Source organism: Amblyraja radiata, chromosome 6, assembly GCF_010909765.2.
Source record: "Amblyraja radiata isolate CabotCenter1 chromosome 6, sAmbRad1.1.pri, whole genome shotgun sequence".
NCBI lineage: Eukaryota > Metazoa > Chordata > Chondrichthyes > Rajiformes > Rajidae > Amblyraja > Amblyraja radiata.
Genome location: NC_045961.1, coordinates 24,196,845 through 24,219,262, shown reverse-complemented (window position 1 = coordinate 24,219,262; position 22,418 = coordinate 24,196,845). Strand labels below are relative to the sequence as shown.

The 22,418-nt window shown below is 42.9% G+C and overlaps 1 protein-coding gene across 2 annotated transcripts in view; it reads left to right on the top strand.

The window, feature by feature from the left end:
• Positions 1-22,418, top strand: part of diaph3 (diaphanous related formin 3) — a 474,403-nt gene that overhangs the window by 124,085 nt on the left and 327,900 nt on the right. The window lies entirely within an intron of this gene.

Below are 22,418 nucleotides of genomic sequence, written 5' to 3'. Positions count from 1 at the left end.
AATTAGTGTCAGCTGATTTTTTTTTTTTAACCAACTTTTGTTCTCTTTAAAATGCAATTACTGTTTACTTCTCACCAAAACAGAAAAATCTACAGGTGAATAACCAATATGTAAAAAAAGTACTGAAATGTTGCCTCCAGCAAGAAATTAAATAGAAATACACTTTGCTATTTTTACCTCAGTGAATTGATCAAGTAGCAAGAGTGTAAATCAAATTATCAAAAATATAATTAGTAGTTCCAAGTACTTATAAATGTGCATATCGATTCATCAAATACCACAAAATGAGTGCTGGTGCAATAATTATTTGAATTGTGCATTGTTTGCCATTCATGCAAGTAATGATAATATTTTCACCATGTTATTTTGTTGATGAGCTCAATGGCTAAAATGTGAATGTAATGTGCTTAAAAGATAAGGCAGCGCTTAGGAAATGATTTATGGAAATCTTTAAAGCACTTTTAAAAACAAATTCTGATAAATGGGAGAACACATCTGTAAAAAGAAATACATGCCCAATTTGAGGTTAATGTAGGTCCCTTACAGATTGAAAACAGAGAAATTATATTGGGGAATAAAGAAATGTAAATAAATCAAGTACATGCTTTGTGTCTGCCTTCATGTTGTATGACACAAAATCCTTCCTGGAAATAGTCATGAGTGAGAGATTTGAAGTGAATGAGAAGCTGAGAGAAATTAGCAAAATGCCAATAGCTCCCCAGGACCTAGTGGAAAAGATGGTGATGGTGGATGCACACCTTATTGTCTTCGAAAAATTCCAGTGATGCTCAAACGGTTCCCACCGATTGCAAGTAACAAATGTAACCTCGCTGTTTTGAAAGATGGAAGAGTAAAAATAGGGAATTGCAGACCATTTAACCTAACATCACTGCTAGGGAAGTGCTGGAATAAATAGAAACCACACAGTGCCCTCCATAATGTTTGGGACAAAGACCCATCATTTATTTATTTGCCTCTGTACTCCACAATTTGAGATTTGTAATAGAAAAAATCACAATGTGGTTAAAGTGCACATTGTCAGATTTTAATAAAGGCCATTTTTATACATTTTGGTTTAACCATGTGGAAATTACAGCTGTGTTTATACATAGTCCCCCCATTTCAGGGCACCATAATGTTTGGGACACAGCAATGTCATGTAAATGAAAGTACCGTACTTCCCGGCAATGAAGAAGCACCTGCGTCGAAGACGCATCCCCATTTTGAGTTGCCAAAATTTTGAAAAAAGGCTGGTGGGACAGGATCAAGGGTTTGGTTTAGTCCAGGGGTTGGCAACTTATTTTTGCATAAGGGCCAGTACCCATGTTTGTGAGCGGATGGCGGGCCACATCTATTGTCATAGTTAATAAATGGAGGTAATAATACATACTAACTAAATTAGGTATTAATAATAATACATACTAACTATACATAAATTAGTAATAATACATACTAATAATACATAGTTTTCACGTGTTTATCAATGAGTTTTCTGAAGTTTCCAGATCGCCTGTGGGCCCCGGGACTGGCTGCAGTTCCCAGATCCCTCACGTCCCCAGGACTAGTTGCAGTTCCCAGGCCGCCTGCGAACCCCGGGACTGGCTGTAGCGTCCAGGTCCTCTGCGAGGCCTGGGACTAGCTGCAGTTCCCAAGTCGCCTGCGAGCCCTGGGTCTAGCTGCAAGTCCCCAGGTCGCCTGCGAGCCCCGGGACTAGCTGCAGCTCCCAGGTCGCCCTCAAGCCTCGGGACAAGCTGCAATTCCCATGTCGCCTGCGGCCCCGAGACTGGCTGCAGTCACAGGTTGCCTGGGAGCCTCGGGACTGGCTGCAGTCACAGGTCGCCTCGGAGCCTCGGGACAAGCTGCAGTTCCCAGTCCCGGGGCAGGCGACCTGGGAACTGCAGCTAGTCCCGGGGCTCGAGGGCGACCTGAGTGCTACAGCCTGACCTGGGCCAGACTCCCCACACACTGTGGAAGGAACTCTACCCACCCCCCCCCCCCCCCCCCCCAGCGGCGCTGTCCTTTTACACCCGCTATACTGAGGGATAGCCAAGTCTAGCTTTCTTGGTTAACAATCTAACCTTCGGCCTCCAAGACGCAGGTAAATTTTTGGGCCGTATTTCAGGGTAAAAAATAGCGTCTTCATTGCCGGGAAATACAGTACTCATGTTTAGTATTTTGTTGCATATCCTTTCCATGCAATGACTGCTTGAAATCTGCGATTCATGACATCACCAGTTGCTGGGTGTCTTCTCTGGTGATGCTCTGCCAGGCCTGTATTGCAGCCATCTTTAGCTTAGGAAGATAGTCACCTTCAGTTTTCTTTTCAGCATATAAAAGGCATGCTCAATTGGGTTCAGATCGGGTGATTGACTTGGCCACTCAAGAATTGACCATTTTTTGGCTTTGATAAACTCCTTTGTTGCTTTAGCAGTATGTTTGGGATCATTGTCTTGCTGTAGAATGAACCGCTGGCCAATGAGTTTTGAGGCATTTGTTTGAACTTGAGCAGATAGGATATGTCTATACACTTCAGAATTCATTATGCTACTACCATCAGCAGTTGTATCATCAATGAAGATAAGTGAGCCAGTACCTTCAGCAGCCATACATGCCCAGGCCATAACACCTCCACCACCGTGTTGCACAGATGAGGTGGCAGGGCTCTCACTTAACTTTTTTTCCCTATTGCCAGCCGGTCAACCTAGGCAGCATTTTAGGTTGCCAAATGACAGTTTAGGTGGTCATTTAAGACGGTTTTCATGACCCGTGCGATAATGTGCTTGGACGAATTGCGTAGTTACCACTCGGATAATGCTCAATGAAGCATTCACATCTTATTTCTGCTTCAAATAAAGTCACAAACTAAACATATTCACCAATCAAGACATGATATATACCACAATGACATGCAACAAAATTATAATACAGTATCTCAACTCTTTTTACACATTGCAATTAATGCAATTTCTATTAGTTCTTTCCACTTCCAAACAAAAATGTGGTTGGATTATTCAGCGTATGATCAACCTGTGTCAATAAATTCTGGACCATGGTAACATATATGCTTAACCAAGCACACTACAGATTGGTGCAAGCATGTTTTCTGTGAAGGACCGAAAAATACCATGACATGGCCATAGCATGGGTCGTTATTGCTATTGGCACAGAAACACTCTCGCTTCCCAAATAATTTATCCATAACAACATATACAGGTTGCATGGACATTTCTAAAGGCATTTTATGATAATAGCTGTTAAAACCGACTATACCCATCTGACAGGTGAAACATTACACTTACTGACAAGAGATGGATGGCCAAAGAACATCTGCAGCAAATGTTCTTTTGGTAATATGTTTAAAGGTGTCAAAACGCCATATTACTGGACATTCAGATTAGATGTACGTGTTGTGTACAGCAATGAAGATACCCAGTTTGTACGCACCAGATTAAAATAAAAAGTATTGATAAATGCTGTTTCTATCATTTCCACTTCAGAATTAACGTTAAAATTTCAACTGAATTATCTCCTGACCAAATTTGTGATGTATATGACCGACTGTACCTGGATTTTTTTTTTTTTTTTTTCTTTTCTTTTTTTTTCATAGTCAATGTTCGCTCTGAAGACATTTCCAGCACAATAGGGTCAGGGAGGGGGGTGTGTGTGAATCAGTGCAGGGTGGATAGATGGCGGGGGGGGGGGGGGGGGGGGGGGGGGGGGGCGGTTGAGAAGGTAATCGGTGCGGAATGGATGGATTGAGGCAGATGAATTTGTACGTGTTAGTTGGAGTATGTAAAATTGTGAGGGGAGAGCACGGGGGATGTCAGTGGTGTTGAATGGGGGGGATCAGTACAGGATGAATGGGGGTAGACAAAAATGCTGGAGAAAATCAGCGGTTGAGGCAGCATCTATGGAGCGAAGGAAATAGGCAATGTTTCGGGTTGAGACCTTTCTTCAGACTGTGCCCCCCATTCTTCTTGAATGGGGGGGATCAGTACAGGATGGATGGGGGGGGGGATCAGCGCAGGATGAATGGGAGGGATCAGTACAGGATGAATGGGGGGTTCAGTACAGGATGAATTGGGGGGGGGGGCAGTACAGTGTGGATCGGAGGGTCTGTGCAGGATGAATGGGTGATCACTACAGGATGAATGAGGGGATCAGTAAAAGATGAATGGGGATCAGTACAGGATGAATGGGGGATCAGTACAGGATGAATGATGGGATCAGTACAGGATGAATGAGGGGATCAGTACAGGATGAATGAGGGGATCAGTACAGAATGAATGGGGGGATCTGTACAGGATGAATAGGGAGCAGTGCAGTATGAATGGGGGATCAGTACAGGATGGATGGGGGAGCAGTGCAGGATGGATGGGAAGGGGGGTCAGTACAGGATGAATTGGGGGACCAGTGTAGGATGGATGGGGGGTGGCAGGAGAATCAATGTGAGGTGGATAAGGTGATCAGCACAGGATGAATAGATTGGGTGGGTGGGGTAGATGGGGAGGGGAGCTCAGGGGATGTAAGTGAGGACTGAATAGAGCCGGGAATGGGGATCAGTGCGGGATGGAGAGGACGGGTCCCAGGATAAGAGCGGTGGAGGGGGGCGTACAAGAGAGAGAGAGAGAGAGGGGAGGTGGGGAGGTGGGGAGGAAGAAAGGTCAGCGCTCCTCGGACAACATCGCACCGCTGCCTTGGCCTTCCCTGTCCACCGCCAAGTGCCGCCGCCAAAGGGGGAGGCGGTTGGGATCTCCTCGCCACCGCCTCCCCTCCTCCGCCAGCCAACAGCAAGGTGCGGGGCCGAGCGGTGCAGCTCAAACATCATATAGCTATAGGATCTTTGGTGCAGCTACTTCAGACGGCGGAAGGAGGCCTCCTCCTCCTTACCTTCTCCTGGCCTCGGCATGCGAGAGGGTTTGTTTTGAAAGTGGTTATCGCCGTTAGCAGATTTGAAAGCAGCGGCCGCTATCAGGGCGGGCGGGGTGCGGGAGGAGGAGGAGATGGAGCCGCTGTCGCGGGCGCTGCTGTTGCTGTACGGGGCCTGTCATTCGCACCGACGCTCCGTCACCCAGCACCTAGTATCTTTGTCCCGCACAGCTGTCGTCGACACGAAACGTCATGTTCCTTTTCTCCAAAGATGCTGCCTGACCCGCTGAGTTACTCCAGTTTTTTGTGTCTATCTTTAGTATAAACCAGTATCTCAAGTGCCAAGCCGGGCAAAATGACTCGGAGTTTAGGTTGCCAGGCGGCACTTTGGGTGGTCATTGGCACCCGGGCAACCGCTAATTTCGAGCCGTGGGTGGTATACTTTGGATCTTGGGCAGTTCCTTCTCGCCTTCATACTTTGCTCTTGCCATCACTCTGATATAATATGTTAATCTTCGTCTCATCTGTCCACAAGACCTTTTTCCAAAACTGGCTGCTCTTTTAAATATTTCTTGGTTGAGGACTGTGGTTGCTTGTTTAAGTACTTCGTAAATACTAACCTGGCTAACCTATTTATGTGGCTAACCAGTGGCTTGCATCTTGCAGCGTAGCATCTGTATTTCAATTCATGAAGTCTTATGCAGACAGTGGTCATTGACAAATCCACACCTGACTCCTGAAGAGTGTTTCTTATCTGTCGGACAGGTGTTTGTTAGTTTTCCTTTTATTATGCAGAGAATTCTTCTGTCATTAGCTGTGGAGGTCGTCCTTGGCCTGCCAATTGATTAGTAAGCTCACTAGTGCTCTGTTTCTTCTTAATGATGTAGATTCTGGTAAACCTAAGGTTTGGCTGATGTCTCTATAACTGTTTTATTCTTGATCCCCAATCTCATAATGGCTTCTTTGACTTTCATTGGCACAACTTTGGTTCTCATGTTGATAAACAGCAATAAAATATTCCAAAGATGATGGACAGACTGGAGGAAAGACGAGGTGCTGAGAGCTCTCTTATATCTGCATTAAGGAGGCAATTAAACACACCTGAGCAATTACAAACGCCTGCAAAGCCATGTGTCCCAAATATTATGGTGCCATGAAATGTGGAAACTGTGTATAAACACAGCTGTAATTTCTCCATGGTGAAACCAAAATGTATAAAAATACCCTTTAATAAAATCTGACAATGTCCACTTTAACCACATGGTTTTTTTAAATTACAAATCTCAAATTGTGGAGTACAGAAGCAAATAAATAAATGATGGGTCTTTGTCCCAAATATAATGGATGGCACTGTAGATGAACCGCAAGGTCCATACACTTGTGAAGTCAAGGTCTGCAGCATTCAAGTCAAACGATCCTGAGAGGCACAAGAAATCTATCTACGACCTTCGCAGAGCTATGAAGGATACCAAGGGAAAAGCTGCATTACTTAGGCAATGACATGGATACCTGTAGATTGTGTCAAGGCTTGCACGCTATACTGGGTTACAGAGGGGAACTGGGCAGTATCACAATTGTTTTTGATTATGTCGGCTTCTTTTGCTTTTCTGAGGCCGCATGAAGTGTACATGGAATCAATGGTGGGAAGTCTGATCTGTGTGATGGACTGGGCAAAATCTGTAACTCTTTGCAATTACTTGCGTTCATTCCCACGGGTGTTCCCAAACTAAACCGTAATCTGTAGACGTTTGTGAGAGGTATTTGAGTTGAATTTAGTTTAGTTTAGAGATACAGCATGGAAACATATTAAGTATATTCAGATCTGACGTTGACAGAATTGTAAACTTATGGTGAATTGAGGGTTATAGGAATAGAACAAAAATATGCAGTTGAGGTTAAAATTTAGTTTAGCCAACATCTTACTTGGTGACAGAGCAGGTTTGAGTGACTAAAGATTAAATTAGATTAGATTCAACTTTATTGTCATTGCACAAATACGAGTACAGGTACAACGAAATGCAGTTTAGCATCTAATCAGAGTGCAAAGTAGTAAAAATACTGGTTAAAACAATATGTACAACGTGGTTGAATTAAACTAGTACATAGGCAAATAAATATATACAGATAAAAGTATAAAAGATAGCTAGCGTCAGGCCTGTGAGTTCAGCAGGGTAATGGTAATTTGGAAAAAGCTGTTCCTCAGCCTGCTTGTGCGAGACCTGAGGTTCCTGTACTGATGGGAGGAGGGCAAATAGTCCATGGTTAGGGTGTGAGGGGTCCTTAATGATTTTCCCGGCCCGTCTCAGACACCGTTTGCGATGGAGGGCATCCAGGGCAGGGAGCGGGGCACCGATGATGTGATGAGCGGTTTTCACCACCCGTTGCAGTGCCTTCCTGTCAGCTGTTGTGCAGCTGCTGTACCATACCGTGAAGCAGGTGGTCAGGATGCTTTCAATGGTACAGCGGTAGAAGTTGGACAGGATCTGGGGGGGGACAGGTGAACTTTCTTAAGCCTCCTCAGAAAGTAGAGGCGCTGCTGCGCCTTTTTGATCAGTTTGGTGGTATTGAGGGACCAGGACAGATCCTCTGAGATATGTACCCCGAGGAATTTGTAGTTGGAGACGTGCTCCACCTACTGCTCTCATTTATATTCCCATATGACGCAATTATTATCAACATTCATAAATTAGTTTACTCAGAGACATTGAAATTTCTGTGCAGTGATTATCATTTAGCATTCTATTAAAACCTCATTCTGATCTCATGCAACAATGTGTTACATTTTCAGGATAAATTACCTCTATCTAGTTCAAAAATATATGTTCTCATCAGTTGAATACATTTACAGTCCTATAACAGTGTGCTTGATTGTTAAGTGTTCTCTGAGGTGGCTGAAGCAAATCACCTAGTGTGAAAGACTAATGCAGATAATAGACTGCCTTCATGACATGGTTGAAGCCTGGGTGATTACAGTGAATCAGCAAAGAATTGTTGAAAGGTGGGGTTTGGGATGGGAGTTCCTACTTGACTAGTTTTTTTGAATAAGTTGCAAAATATATTGACGAGGACAGTACAGTTGATATTGTCTACACAGACTTCAGTAAGGCCTTTGACAAGGTCCCACATGGAAACCCGATTCAAAAAGTTAGAGCCCATAGGATCCAAGGCAAATTTGACAAAATGGATCCAAGCTGAGCTTGACAATAGAAGACAGGGAGATGCGGAAAGGTTGCTTTTATGATTGGAAGCCTCTTGGTCTATTCACCAATTATGTAGTCCCTCTGCACTTCCAAATCTCACTGATAGTGTTTTTACAAACTCCAGATCCCCTCTTGTTTCAGTGAAACAATGCTTCCTAACTTACCCTCTCCTATTCCTATTTTAATTTTATTGAGAGTGAATGTATATGTATTTAACATCCAGATTCTTGATGTTTACCACAAATTTTCTACTACCTGTTTTGCCCTCCCTTCTCACTTAGTTTTGTACTAAGCTGTTATTTCTTAATTGTGAAATGTCCTTTCCTAGGAACTTGTCTTTCAGAGACCTTTCCTGCACACTTATGTTGTGGAATTAGTCTACTGTAGAATACCACAATTTTAAGATGTTCATTCCTTTCCAGTGCCCTCCATAATGTTTGGTTAAAGTGCACATTGTCAGATTTTAATAAAGGCCATTTTTATACATTTTGGTTTCACCATGTAGAAATTACAGCAGTGTTTATACATAGTCCCCCATTTCAGGGAACCATAATGTTTGGGTCACAGCAATGCCATGTAAATGCAAGTAGTCATGTTTAGTATTTTGTTGCATAACCTTTGCATGCAATGACTGCTTGAAATGTGCTATTCATGGACATCAACAGTTGCTTGGGTGTCTTCTCTGGTGATGCTCTGCCAGGCCTGTATTGCAGCTTATGCTTATTTTAGGGCCTAGCCCCTTCAGTTTTCTCTTCAGCATATAAAAGGCATGCTCAGTTGGGTTCAGATCGGGTGATCGACTTGGCCACTCAAGAATTTACCATTTTTTAGCTTTGAAAAACTCCTTTGTTGCTTTAGCTGTATGTTTGGGATCATTGTCTTGCTGTAGAATGAAGCGCCGGCCAATGAGTTTTGAGGCATTTGTTTCAACTTGTGCAGATAGGATGTGTCTATACACTGCAGAATTCATTATGCTGTAACCATCAGCAGTTGTATCATCAATGAGGATAGGTGAGCCAGTACCTTCAGCAGCCATACATGCCCAGACCATAACACCCCCACCACCGTGTTTCCCAGATGAGGTGGTATGCTTTGGATCTGGGCAGTTCCTTCTCTCCTCCATACTTTGCTCTTGCCATCACTCTGATACAAGTTAATTTTCGTCTTATCTGTCCACAAGACCTTTTCCCAGAACTGTGGTTTCTCTTTTAAGTACTTCTTGGCAAACTGTGACTTGGCCATCCTATTTTTGTGCCTAACCAGTGGCTTGCATCTTGCAGTGTAGTCTCTGTATTTCTGTTCATGAAGCCTTCTGCGGACAGTGATCATTGACAAATCCACACCTGGCTCCTGAAGAGTGTTTCTGGTGGACAGGTGACTGGGGATTTTTCTTTATTATAGAGAGAATTATTTTGTCATCAGCTGTGGAGGTCTTCCTTGGCTGGCCAGTCCCTTTGCGATTAGTAAGCTCACCACTGCTCTCTCTCTTCTTAATGATGTTCCAGACAGTTGTTTTTGGTAAGCCAAAGGTTTGGCTGATGTTTCTAACAGTTTTATTCTTGTTTCTCAATCTCATAATGGCTTCTTTGACTTTCATTGGCACAACATTGGTCCTCATGTTGATATACAGCAATAAAAGTTTCCAAAGGTGCTGGAAAGACTGGAAGAAAGACTAGGTGCTGAGAACTCTCTTATACCTGCATTAGGAGGCAATTAAACACATCTGAACAATTACAAACGCCTGTGAAGCCATGTGTCCCAAACATTATGGTGCCTTGAAATGGGGGGACTATGTATAAACACAGCTGTAATTTCTCCATGGTGAAACCAAAATGTATAAAAATGGCCTTTAATAAAATCTAACAAGAGATGATGCCTTGTTCATCGCCATTGGTGACTTCAATCAAGCTAACGTCAAGGAAATACACCCAAAATACCATCGACATGTTTCCTCCCCCACGTGAGGTGTTAACACTCTTGATCACTGCTATAATAGCATCAACTAAGCCTATCATTACATACCTCCCCTCATTTTGGCTGCCGAATCGTCTATCAGTGGTGATTCTGCTGTCTTACAGGCAGATTGAAATACATGACACCAAAGAAAAGAGTAATACAGCTGTGGAGGCCATGGGTCTACTTCAGTACTATCTTGAGGTGGTGGACTGGAACATGTTCAAAACTACTTTATCCAACCTGAATGAGTATATGTCATTCGTCACTGGTTTCATCAAGCAGTGCAGTGACGACTATGATCTGACAAAGACTGTAAATGGCCTGTCCTACTTAGGCGATTTTTTTCGGTGACTAGGCTGTTTTCACATGATCGTGGGGTGACGCCTTTATAGTCGTGAGTGGTCTCCTCAAGTCGCCTAAAGAGTCGTAACGCTTTTCTGGTCGCCGCTGGATTTTGAAATGTTCAAAAAAGTTCCCCCTTCACATAAAAGCCCTCCAAACTAACTGACTAACTATTAAGCAATGATTTACAGATGTTTAAGTGTCTCCCCGGAGAGCAGGCAGCCGCTACAGTACTACAGACCTGGGTTGACCGTGGGTCGTTTCGGGTCAAGTTTGGCGCCAAACGCGAGCCTTGGTGTGCAGACGACATCCTGGGGAAAATGTCCGGTTTTCGGAGCTTTTCGGTTTCCGGAACTCCGGATAAAAGGTTGTGCACCTGTATAGTTAAGTTTTTAAAAGAGAACTTATATGTATAAAAACAAAAAGATAAAAAGAAAAAAAAAAGAGAGAAAACAAAAAAACAAAACCCCCCTAAACTAAAGAAGAAAAAAAAAGCCAAAAAAAGCTAAACAGAATCTGGGCTGCAAAGAGTTTCAATAATTTAAGTCCTTGTTTGTCGTCAAGTCCGTTCCACCTTATACCAGTAAAATTTTTTTTTATAACAGTTGGAGAGGGGACAGTTTATGTCGTATGAAAATGTTGAATAAATCCTCCCCAAGTCCTATCAAATTTAACCAAGGGTTCAACAATGTCACTCCTAATTATTTCTAAATTTAAACATGATATTGTTTATATGTTGTTATATTGTTATATGTTATATGGTTATATTGTTTCAGAGTACCAATGGAGTGTGGTCGGAGGATTGGAATCTTTCCATTTAAATAAAATAGATATTCTGGCAATTAATGTGGTAAAAGCAATCAGCCGATGGGCTGAACGGGACAGATGGATAGAATCTAACATTGGTAGCCCAAAAATTGCTGTAATAGGGTGAGGTTATAAATCAATACCTGACACTACAGAGATAGTATCAAAAATTTATTTCCAATATTTTTCCAAAAGTGGGCAGGGCTAAAACATATGAGTCAATTATGCCCTTCTGATAAGGGTTCAAATATAAAAAATTATCCAAGATATCGGTTTGATGTGGTAACGGAAAAAAGGTTAGAGTAGCCCTCAAAAAATGTCTAATTTGTAAATATCTAAAAAAAATGTGTTAGGTAAATTATATTTATTGGAGAGTTGTTCAAAAGACATAAAACAACCATCCGAAAACAAATCATGAAAAGCTACTAATCCCTTCCTCTTCCATAACGGAAAGGCTTGATCAGTACTAGAAGGTTGGAAGAAAAAATTAGATATGATAGGACTCGATAAAATAAAATCATTCAATCCAAAAAACTTACGATATTGAAACCATATTCGAAGTGTATGTCTTAATATTGGGTTAGTCGTATATTTATTTAATCTCGTAATTGTAAAAGGTAACGAGGCCCCTAGAATAGAAGCCAATGATAGCCCTTGCATAGAATCACGTTCAAGATTTATCCATCTTGGACATTGGGGTATGTTCTAAATTTTTTGTCCAAAACGTTAAATAGCGAGCATTAACTGCCCAATAGTAAAATCTAAGGTTCGGCAGTGCCAAACCACCATCTTTTATTGATTTTGGTAAGTATTTTTTACTTAGGGTGGAATTTTTATTCTGCCATAAATATAAGGATATTTTGGAGTCAATAATTTCAAAGAAAGATTTAGAAATAAAAATTGGTATCGTCTGAAATAAATATTAAAATTTAGGTAAGATAAACATTTTAATAGCATTGATTCGGCCTATTAGAGATAAGGACATTGGTGACCATTTAGTGACATGTTGTTTGATGTGGTCAATTAAAGGCGTAAAATTGGCTTTAAATAAATCCTTGTGTTTCTTGGCAATCTTAATGCCTAAATGAGTAAAACATTTGGTAGTCAATCTAAATGGAAACTGTCCATAATTCGAAACTAGATTGTTTAATGGAAAGAGCTCACTCAAGTCAAGTCAAGTAAAGTTTATTCGTCATATACACATACGAGATGTGCAGTGAAATGAAAAGTGGCAATGTTCGCGGACATTGTGCAAAAAGACAAACAAACAACCAAACAAACTACAAACAGAATGGAACAGAACCACATATTCTTTTACATATTAAATATTGTGGGCAGAAGGAAAAAGGGAAAAAAACAGCAATTCAAAAAAAGCAGTAGTGGTACAGTAAAAGTTATTCCCTGGTGAGATAGGAGTTTACAGTCCTAATGGCCTCTGGGAAGAAACTCCTTCTCAACCTCTCCGTTCTCACAGCATGGCAACGGAGGCGTTTGCCTGACCGTAGCAGCTGGAACAGTCCGTTGCAGGGGTGGAAGGGGTCTCCTATGATTTTATTGGCTCTGGAGTTGCACCTCCTGATGTATAGTTCCTGCAGGGGGGCGAGTGAAGTTCCCATAGTGCGTTCAGCCGAATGCACTACTCTCTGCAGAGCTTTCTTGTACTGGGCAGAGCAATTCCCAAACCAGATGGTAATATTTCCGGACAAGATGCTTTCCACAGCCGCTTAGTAGAAGCACTGGAGGATCCTCGGAGACACTCTGAATTTCCTCGATTGCCTGAGGTGGTAAAGGCACTGCCTTGCCTTACTCACGAGTGCTGCGGCGTGTGATGTCCATGTCATATCCTCAGAGATGTGGACTCCCAGATATTTAAAACAGCTCACCCTATCCACAGTATCCCCATTTATCCTCAATGGTGTGTACGTCCTCGGATGATGTGTCCTCCTAAAGTCCACGATCAGCTCCTTAGTTTTTTTGATGTTCAAGAGGAGGCTGTTGTCTTGACACCAGAGTGCCAGATCAGCCACCTCTTCCCGGTAGGCCTTCTCGTCGTTGTCTGAAATCAGGCCCACCACCACAGTGTCATCAGCAAACTTGATTATTGAGTTGGAGCTGAACCTAGCCACACAGTCATGTATGTACAGGAAGTACAATAGGGGGCTGAGGACGCAACCCTGGGGCGATCCTGTGCTCAGGGTGAGGGACTTTGATGTATTCCCTCCCATCTTGACTACCTGGGGCCTGGCGGTGAGAAAGTCCAGGGCCCAGGCACACAGGGGGGTGTTGAGCCCTAATTCCAGTAGCTTCTCGGCCAGTCTGGTGGGGACTATCGTGTTGAAGGCTGAACTGAAGTCTATGAACTGCATCCTCACGAGCCCCCCCCTTCTGGCTGTCAAGATGCGAGAGAGCAGTGTGCAAAACCTGGGAGACCGCATCGTCCGTGGATCTGTTCGGACGGTATGCGAACTGCAACGGGTCCATGTTGCGAGGGAGGAAGGCGCAGATGTGTTTCTTCACCAGCCTCTCAAAGCATTTCATGACAACCAAGGTGAGGGCCACCGGACGGTAGTCATTCAGCCAGGCTTACTAAGACACTCTATCCAGACACTCTTACTAAGATTTAGTTTATAACCAGAAAAAACTACTACATTTATTAAGTAAAGCTACTATTGCTAGAATAGATTTCTCAGGGTTAGAAATGAATAATAACAGATCATCTGCATAAAGAGATAGCTTATGTGTCTTATTCCCACGGATAATACCAGAAATATTAGGGGATTCCCAGAGGTTCCAAAGTGATATCAAACAGTAAAGGACAGCCCTGTCTAGTACCTCGAAAGAGCCTGAAAAAAGGGGATCTATGATTATTGGTAAGTATAGACGCCTGAGGTATACCGGGACCCTCACCTCGGTTGTCATGAAATGCATTGTTCCTGCTCCCTAATTACTCCCCACTCATCAGACGGGTTAAACCAACTGTGAGGACAGTTAAAGTCTGGTCAGAGGAAGCGGACTTCACACTTCAGCAGTGTTTTGGAAACACTGACTGGAAGGCGTTTGCAGCCCAGGCCACCCTTGACTCCCACACGGACATTGATTCCTACACATCCTCTGTTCTGGACTTTATAAACTCCACCATCAATAGTGTCACCTCCCTCAAACAGGTGACCATATTCCCGAATCAGAAGCCATGGATGAACAGCGAGGTCAGGCTACTGCTGAAAGCACGGGACACCGCTTTCAGGTCAGGCGATGCTCGAGCCTACAGTTCAGCCTGGGCTAACCTGAAGAGGGGCATCAAGAAGGCCAAGCACTGCCATAAGCTCAGGATTGAGGAGCACTTCAACAACAACTCCGACCCCCGACGCATGTGGCAAGGCATCCAGGCCATCACGGACTACAGACCCTCCAACACCACCCCCACATCCAGCGACGCCTCCTTCCTTGAGGAGCTTAATCACTTCTATGGCCGCTTCGACAGGGACAATCTAGAGACAGCCATCAAGGCTGTGCTACCTGCCGATCACCAACCCCTCACACTCACCCCCAACGACGTATACGTGGCACTGAGTAGGACTAATGCACGTAAAGCTGCTGGCCCTGACGGCATCCCCGGGCGCGTGCTCAGGGCCTGTGCTGCGCAGCTGACAGACGTCTGGACTGACATCTTCAACCTGTCACTTGCCCAAGCAGTTGTCCCCACGTGCCTTAAAACCACCTCCATCGTGCCAGTGCCAAAACACTCCACTGCGGCAAGCCTCAACGACTTCCGCCCAGTTGCACTTACCCCCATCTTCACCAAGTGCTTCGAGAGGCTGGTCCTGGCACACCTCAAAAGCTGGATCCCTATCAGTTTGCCTACCGCAAGAACAGGAGTACGGAGGATGCCATCTCAACGGCACTTCACTCCGCCCTCTCCCACCTCGACAACAGAGACACTTACGTAAGAATGTTGTTCATCGATTACAGCTCAGCATTCAACACCATTATACCATCAAAACTGATCACCAAACTCGGTAACCTGGGCATCGACCCCTCCCTCTGCAACTGGATACTGGACTTTCTAACCAACAGACCCCAGTCTGTTAGGTTAGACAAGCACACCTCTTCAACCCTCACCCTGAACACCGGCGTTCCACAGGGCTGTGTGCTGAGCCCGCTCCTCTACTCCCTCTTCACCTATGACTGCACACCTGTACATGGTACTAACTCCATCATCAAGTATGCAGATGATACAACGGTGATTGGCCTCATCAGCAACAACGATGAGTCGGCCTACAGGGAGGAGGTCCAGCACTTAGCAGCATGGTGCGCTGACAACAACCTGGCCCTTAACTCCAAGAAGACCAAGGAGCTCATTGTAGACTTCAGGAAGTCCAGTGGCGGCACACACACCCCCATCCACATTAACGGGACGGAGGTGGAACGTGTTTCTAGCTTCAGGTTCCTGGGAGTCAACATCTCCGATGACCTCTCTTGGACCCACAATACCTCAACTCTGATCAAGAAGGCTCACCAGCGTCTTCTGCCTGAGGAGACTGAAGAAGGTCCATCTGTCTCCTCAGATCCTGGTGAACTTCTACCGCTGCACCATCGAGAGCATCCTTACCAACTGCATCACAGTATGGTATGGCAACTGCTCTGTCTCCGACCGGAAGGCATTGCAGAGGGTGGTGAAAATTGCCCAACGCATCACCGGTTCCTCGCTCCCCTCCATTGAGTCTGTCCAAAGCTAGCGTTGTCTGCGGAGAACGCAGCATCGCCAAGGACTGCTCTCACCCCAACCATGGACTGTTTACCCTCCTACCATCCGGGAGGCGCTACAGGTCTCTCCGTTGCCGAACCAGCAGGTCCAGGAACAGCTTCTTCCCGGCGGCTGTCACTCTACTCAACAACGTACCTCGGTGACTGCCAATCACCCCCCCCCCCCCACTTATTATTATTTATTCAAATCATTTGCTATGTCGCTCTTCCAGGGAGATGCTAAATGCATTTCGTTGTCTCTGTACTGTACACTGACAATGACAATTAAAATTGAATCTGAATCTGATATATCAGATTGATCCAAGAAATAAATTTTGGACCAATCTTATATTTTTCAAGTGTCGGACCGACAGGCCGTTGTCGCGCGGGATTTTCGGACAGTGCAAGATTTTTGGAGCCTCGCGCGATGTCGGGACCAGCCCCGCACAACTACGTACGCCTCCGGCGATCTAAGTGGGACCTGCCCCGCGAGGCCGTACGCCTCAAGCGACCACGTTTGGTCGCGCTAGAAGCATGCTATCGCATGCTGATGGGACAGGACCTTTACCAGAATTCATCAAAAGGATTGCTTTCTGTATTTTTTCCTCCGTGATGGGTTCATCTAACAACAGAGACTCATTATGTGGTAAATTTGGCAAGTTCAGTTTCTTTAAAAACTCATGCATTATATTGGAATCAGTAGGAAATTCTGATTGGTATGGGGAGGTATAGAATTCCTGAAAGGATTCATTAATTTCATCATGGTCTACAGTCTGTGTACCATCCCGTTTACTCACTTTAGTCATCTGGTGTTTGGCCGACACCGCTTTCAACTGATTAGCGAGTAATTTACCAGATTTTTCGCCATGTATGTAAAATTGAATTTTGGTTTTAAGTAGCTGATTCGCAATCGGTGATACTAATAACAAATCATGTCTCAATTGGAGTTCAACTCTATTCTTATTGAGCTCTAAACTAGGAGCTTTTGAATATTTGTTATCAATTTCTTTAATTTCATCAGCCAATATACGTATTTCATTTTGAGTTTGTTTTTTTAATTCTGCGGAGTATTAAATAATTTGTCCACGAATATATGCCTTAAAATCATCCCAGACTACACCATTTGATATTTTTTCAGTAGAATTTGTTAAGAAGAAAAAAGCAATCTGAACTTTAATAGTTCAGCGGCCTCTGCAGTCTGTCTGTGTATTTTTTATTTTTTTGTCCTGTTGAGGGTTTAGTTTGTAGTGGGTTTTTAAATGTGTATGTGTGGGGGGTGGGGGGGGGGGGGAACTTTTAAATCTCTTCCCTGCATGGAGACCCGACCTTTTCCCTGTCGGGTCTCCGTTGCCGTTGGGGCCTAGCGCCGTGGAGCGGCCTCCAACCGGAGCGACCTGGGGGCTCAAGTCACGGAGCCTGTGGAGCTGCGGACCTACCTCCGTGGAGCTGTGGAGCTGTGGAGCTACGGACCTACCTCCGTGGAGCTAGCCAGCTTCGGAACGTGGAGAGCTGCGGCGGCGAGCTGCTGCGACCCGACTCCGGTGGATGGTGACACCGGGAGCTCGCGGGTCCCCGGTGGGAGGCTGCTTTGCGAGGCACCTGCAACGGCGACTTCTCCCGCCCAAATTGCGGGGTTGAGAGTGACCTGGAGGGGGGCCTTACAACGCCCGGCGCGGCTGTAAATTGCCGTGGACTTGCTAGCGCACGCCGGGGGCTCCAACATCAAGACCCGGGGCAGGGCCCTACATCGCCCGGCGTGGCTTTGAGTGGCCGCAGACTTGCTAGCGCCCGCCGGGGGCTTTGACCTCTACTTCGGGAGAGGAATGGAGTGCAGGGGAGAGACAAGTTTTTGTCTTCCATCACAGTGAGGAGGACTCACTGTGATGGATGTTTGTGTGAATTGAATTGTGTTGGTGTGTGTCTTGGTTCTTTTTTTGTATGGCTGCAGAAACCAAATTTCGTTTGAACCTCATGTGAGGTTCAAATGACAAATAAAAGGTGTTGTATTGTATTGTATTGTATTGTAATAAAATTAACAAAATATAGATCTTGAAGCAAAGTAGCATTAAATCGCCATTGTTTAGCACTAAACTTGGAATCAGGTAGTTTGATTGTTCGTTTCAATGGTGCATGATCAGAAATAGCAATTGCATCATACTCACATGCAGTGATCGATGAAACTAGCCGAGAATCTATTATAAAGTAGTCAATCCTAGAGTATCTATGATATACATGAGAGAAAAAATAAAATTCTTTATCATTTGGGTGTAAGAATCTCCAGACTTCTAACATTTCAGAGTCAAGTAAAAAAGAATTGATAAAACTAGCTGATTTATTTGGAAGCACATGATCAGATGCAGATCTGTCCATCGAGGGGTTCAAACAGCAGTTAAAATCTCCACCCATTATTTAAAAATGTTCATTTAAATTAGGAAAGGATGCAAGAATGTTTAAAAAACTCAGGGTGATCAATATTAAGTGCATAAACACTCACCATAGCAACTTTTTGGTTATGAAGAACACATGTAATCACCAAAAAACTACCATATGGATCAGACATTGTTTCATAATGAACAAACGGAATTGAGGAGTCAATAAAAATAGAGACTCCTTTCACCTTAGCCTGTGAATTTGAATGAAATTGCTGTCCTCTCCAAAACTTGAAAAAGTGTTGATTGTAGTCTTGCCTTACATGGGTTTCCTGAACAAAGATAATCTGAGCATTTAGTCTACAAAGAACTTTAAAAATGTTTTTCCTCTTAATGGGATGGTTCAAACCATTCACATTCCATGAAAGAAAGTTAACAACTTTATCCATATTGTTTGTAAAAATCATGTGGTGTGTAAAGGGTTAATTTCTTAAAGCATAATAGTTCATGATACTGGAAGTACAAAAATCTAGAGCAGAGCCAGAAGTGACGACATTTCAGACATTTTTGTAGTTCAGATTTAAAAAATGAAGCTAGATGCGGAAGACCCACACCCATGCAAAGCCCGAAACTGACCAGTAGACAGTCAGTACGCTACCTAATCTCTTCCCTACCCCATCTCTCCTAACAACAGCACCCAACGTAAAAAGAAGGCATATTTACCACTCAATAGCCAAAACAAAATTAATGTTATGGTTTAAAAAGTACGCGTTAACTGTGGAACACAAGAGCTACTTCATATTATTTATCCAAGGTCAAAATATGAAAAACAAGAACTGCATTCACTTTGTTTGTCTAAAGACAGGGGGGAAAAAATCCTTCAATTTTAAAAATGGAAAGGCTAAGAATTTTTTTTAAATTAATATATAATACCATTACATTAAATTAACAGTAACTTAGAGAAGGTAAACGTTGTTGTTTGATACCATCATACTAAAATTCTAAAAAGTAAATTTAAAAAAACCCAACTCATCCAATTAAATTCTTAATCATTACAAAACGATATATTGTTTAAATAGGAACAGTAAATCTCCAATTATAACTTAATCAGCTATCAGCTATTGAGGATTATGGGGAACACTGAAGAAAGTAGAGCTTTGGAAAGAACAGGTCAGCCAGAATCTTCCTGAGCAGTAGAGCAGACTTGTAAAGCATTTGGCCAATTCCTGTTCTTTCTTCTATTCTTTTGATTTTATGAAGAGAATGTATAATTTTGTTCACATATGGTATATTTCAGATGCAGATAATTTGAAGCTCAGTTTATCTGTTGCTTTGATCAGAATTTAATGCTTGTGTCCATTGAAATTTGATTTTTTTCTTTGAGGGTCCTTTACTGTTTGAAAGTTCAAATATAATCCATTTTATCGAGTTAAATCTATCGGTAAAAACTAGTGGACTGTTATCTATATTTTCCATGAATATTTATGTTGAAAATCAAAGCATTAAATAAAAATGATGTCTTGTATGAAGAAAGGAGATTAACCAAGGAAATTTATTATCTAATCTGTTTAAGTTTACATACAGTTATAATTTGGTGAGGCTCGAGCTTCAATGTCTAAGCTTATTTATGGATGACAAAGAATTAAACGTTGCTTTCAAATGAAAAGCCATACTAATATCATAGGAAATTTTTAACTCTAATTTAGAACATAGAACAGCACAGGAACTATGTCTATTATTCTCACTATACCAACCATGATGCCATTCTAACTAATCCCATCTGCCTGCACGTGGTCCATATCACTCTACTCCCCTTTTCTGGTGTGTCTATCTATGCCTCATAAATATAACTGTTATATCTGCCCCGAGCACCTACTTTGGCACCAGACACCTACCACTGTGTAAAAGAAAACATAATTGCCTCATACATCTCCTTTTAAACTTTTTCCCTTTCACTCAAACCCTCCAGTATTTGACATTTTTACTCGAGAAAAGGACTGACTATGCAGTTCTTCCCTACTGACTATTTACACCGCCTCTCATAATTTGACATATTTTGAATAGGTCGACCCTTGGCCTCCAACACTCAGGAGAAAACAATCAGAAGTTTATCCAATCTCCCCATATAGACAATATAATTCAAAAAGACAACCTGGTAAATCTTCGCATCACTGAAGCTTCACCTTTCCAATAATGGGTTGACCAGAACAGCACCCAATAATCCAATTTAAGCTCAGGTTTTTTACACAGTTGCAACATGACTTGCCAACTATTATACTCAGTTTAGGAAGGAAGTGCAGATTCTGGTTTACACCAAAGATAGACACAAAATGCTGGAGTAACTCAGCCGGTCAGGCAGCATCTCTGGAGAAAAGGAATAGGTGACTTTTTGGGTCGTGAACCTTCTTCAGACTGAGAATCGGGAGAGCAAAAGGAGGCCCTCCTCCCTCGACTCCATGCAGGGACCCCAACAGTCCTTTTAGGTAAGGCAGACTTTCACTTGCATTTCCTCCCTTATCTGCTGTATCCTTTGTTCTCGGTGTGGACCAAGCACAGATATGGAGATTGTTTCGCTGAACACCTACGCTCACTCTGCCTTGGCCTACATGATCTCCCAATTGCCAAACATTTTAACACCCCTTCCCATTCCCATACTGACCTTGTTGTCCTAGGCCTCTTCCACTGTCAGAGTGAGGCCACATGCAAATTTGAGGAACAGCTCCTCATATTTTGCCGGCTTCTAAGTTGTCTCTGCCTTCCCTCTGGAAACCTCCTCATCCCCATCAGATGCCGAGTTCCTAGAGCCCTGGTTAAATGCGGCTGGTCACGGTTAAGTCTGTGAAACCGGCTGCATCAGAGACTGTGAGTAAGATTAACGAAAGAAAGGACCATTCCGCCTATTGTAGCGGGTAGCTGTTCGTGAGGAGTGAGAGAGAGAGAGAGAGAGAGTGGAGGAGTCCGGGGCGAGATTTAATTTCCAGCGGCATGTAAATGATGGACCCACAAGGGTTGACACTGCAACGGCAGTAACGAAAGCGAGAGTCTGTTTCAACAGTTTGTTTATTTTCAGCTGAGTTAAAAAAATAAAACACAAAGCGACCTGAATGATCACTGCACTTACTGCCGATGTCCTACATACTGCCATTGATAAAGTTACATTACTATACCACAAGGAGTGAACAAATCCAAATATATCACAGAAAACTATAAAAGTTTGTTTGCCGAAGTTCTTACTAGCAACACCAATAACTGCAATGAGCGTATAACTGTAATACCAGTGTTTCAAACTAACTGCTTAAAGCAATATTATGTCTACTGAACATAGCAGTTAGTTAGAGACACTGGTATAACAGTTCTGCGATCCGAAGTATAAAACAATAAAACACCGAAGCATAAAGCAATAAAACCAACAAAATCATCATAGTTTTGAACAAATGAACCATAAATACACGTAGTTAATAGTTTTGAAACCTGTATTTTCTTACCTCGAAGAAGCAAAACTGGAAAATACGGATGAAACGCACTTCGGTATACACACAGCAGCTCAGCTGGCGAGAATTTTTTATCGCGAGTGACCTATAACCTAGGCATGCCCAGTTGAAATACCGAACTCGCTATTGAAAATGTTTGGATTTACATTCAGAAATTAGTGAGGTTTGGTTATGATAAGTATTTGAATGTAGGACAGTGGGACACTGGTTGGTTAGGATCATAGTCATGTGATACAGATTATCTAACATTTAACATAAGACAAGTTGAAGTTTTTGCTCAATACAAATTACAATATAATTTTTCTGACGATGCAGCAATTTTTTTCCGAGAATAAATGAGTTGTATAGAATATGAATATTCCAGGTTCACGTCTTGGTCTTAACCAGTTGCCAATCCGTTGAAACAGCAGCTGGAACATTTTGTTGGGATTGCTTACTTTTGTAAATGTAAGCAGTTTTGCTAAATACAATATATGAAAAACACTTTCATATATGAAATATATGAAAAACAGCAATGTACAATAATTTATTTCAATGGGCTATTAAATGGATTTCAAAATGAGCAAAAAATGAGGACAAATAATAGAAAAATGGAAAGTAGTGAAAAAAAAAGTGCACAAAAGCACAAATGTGTTGGGTGA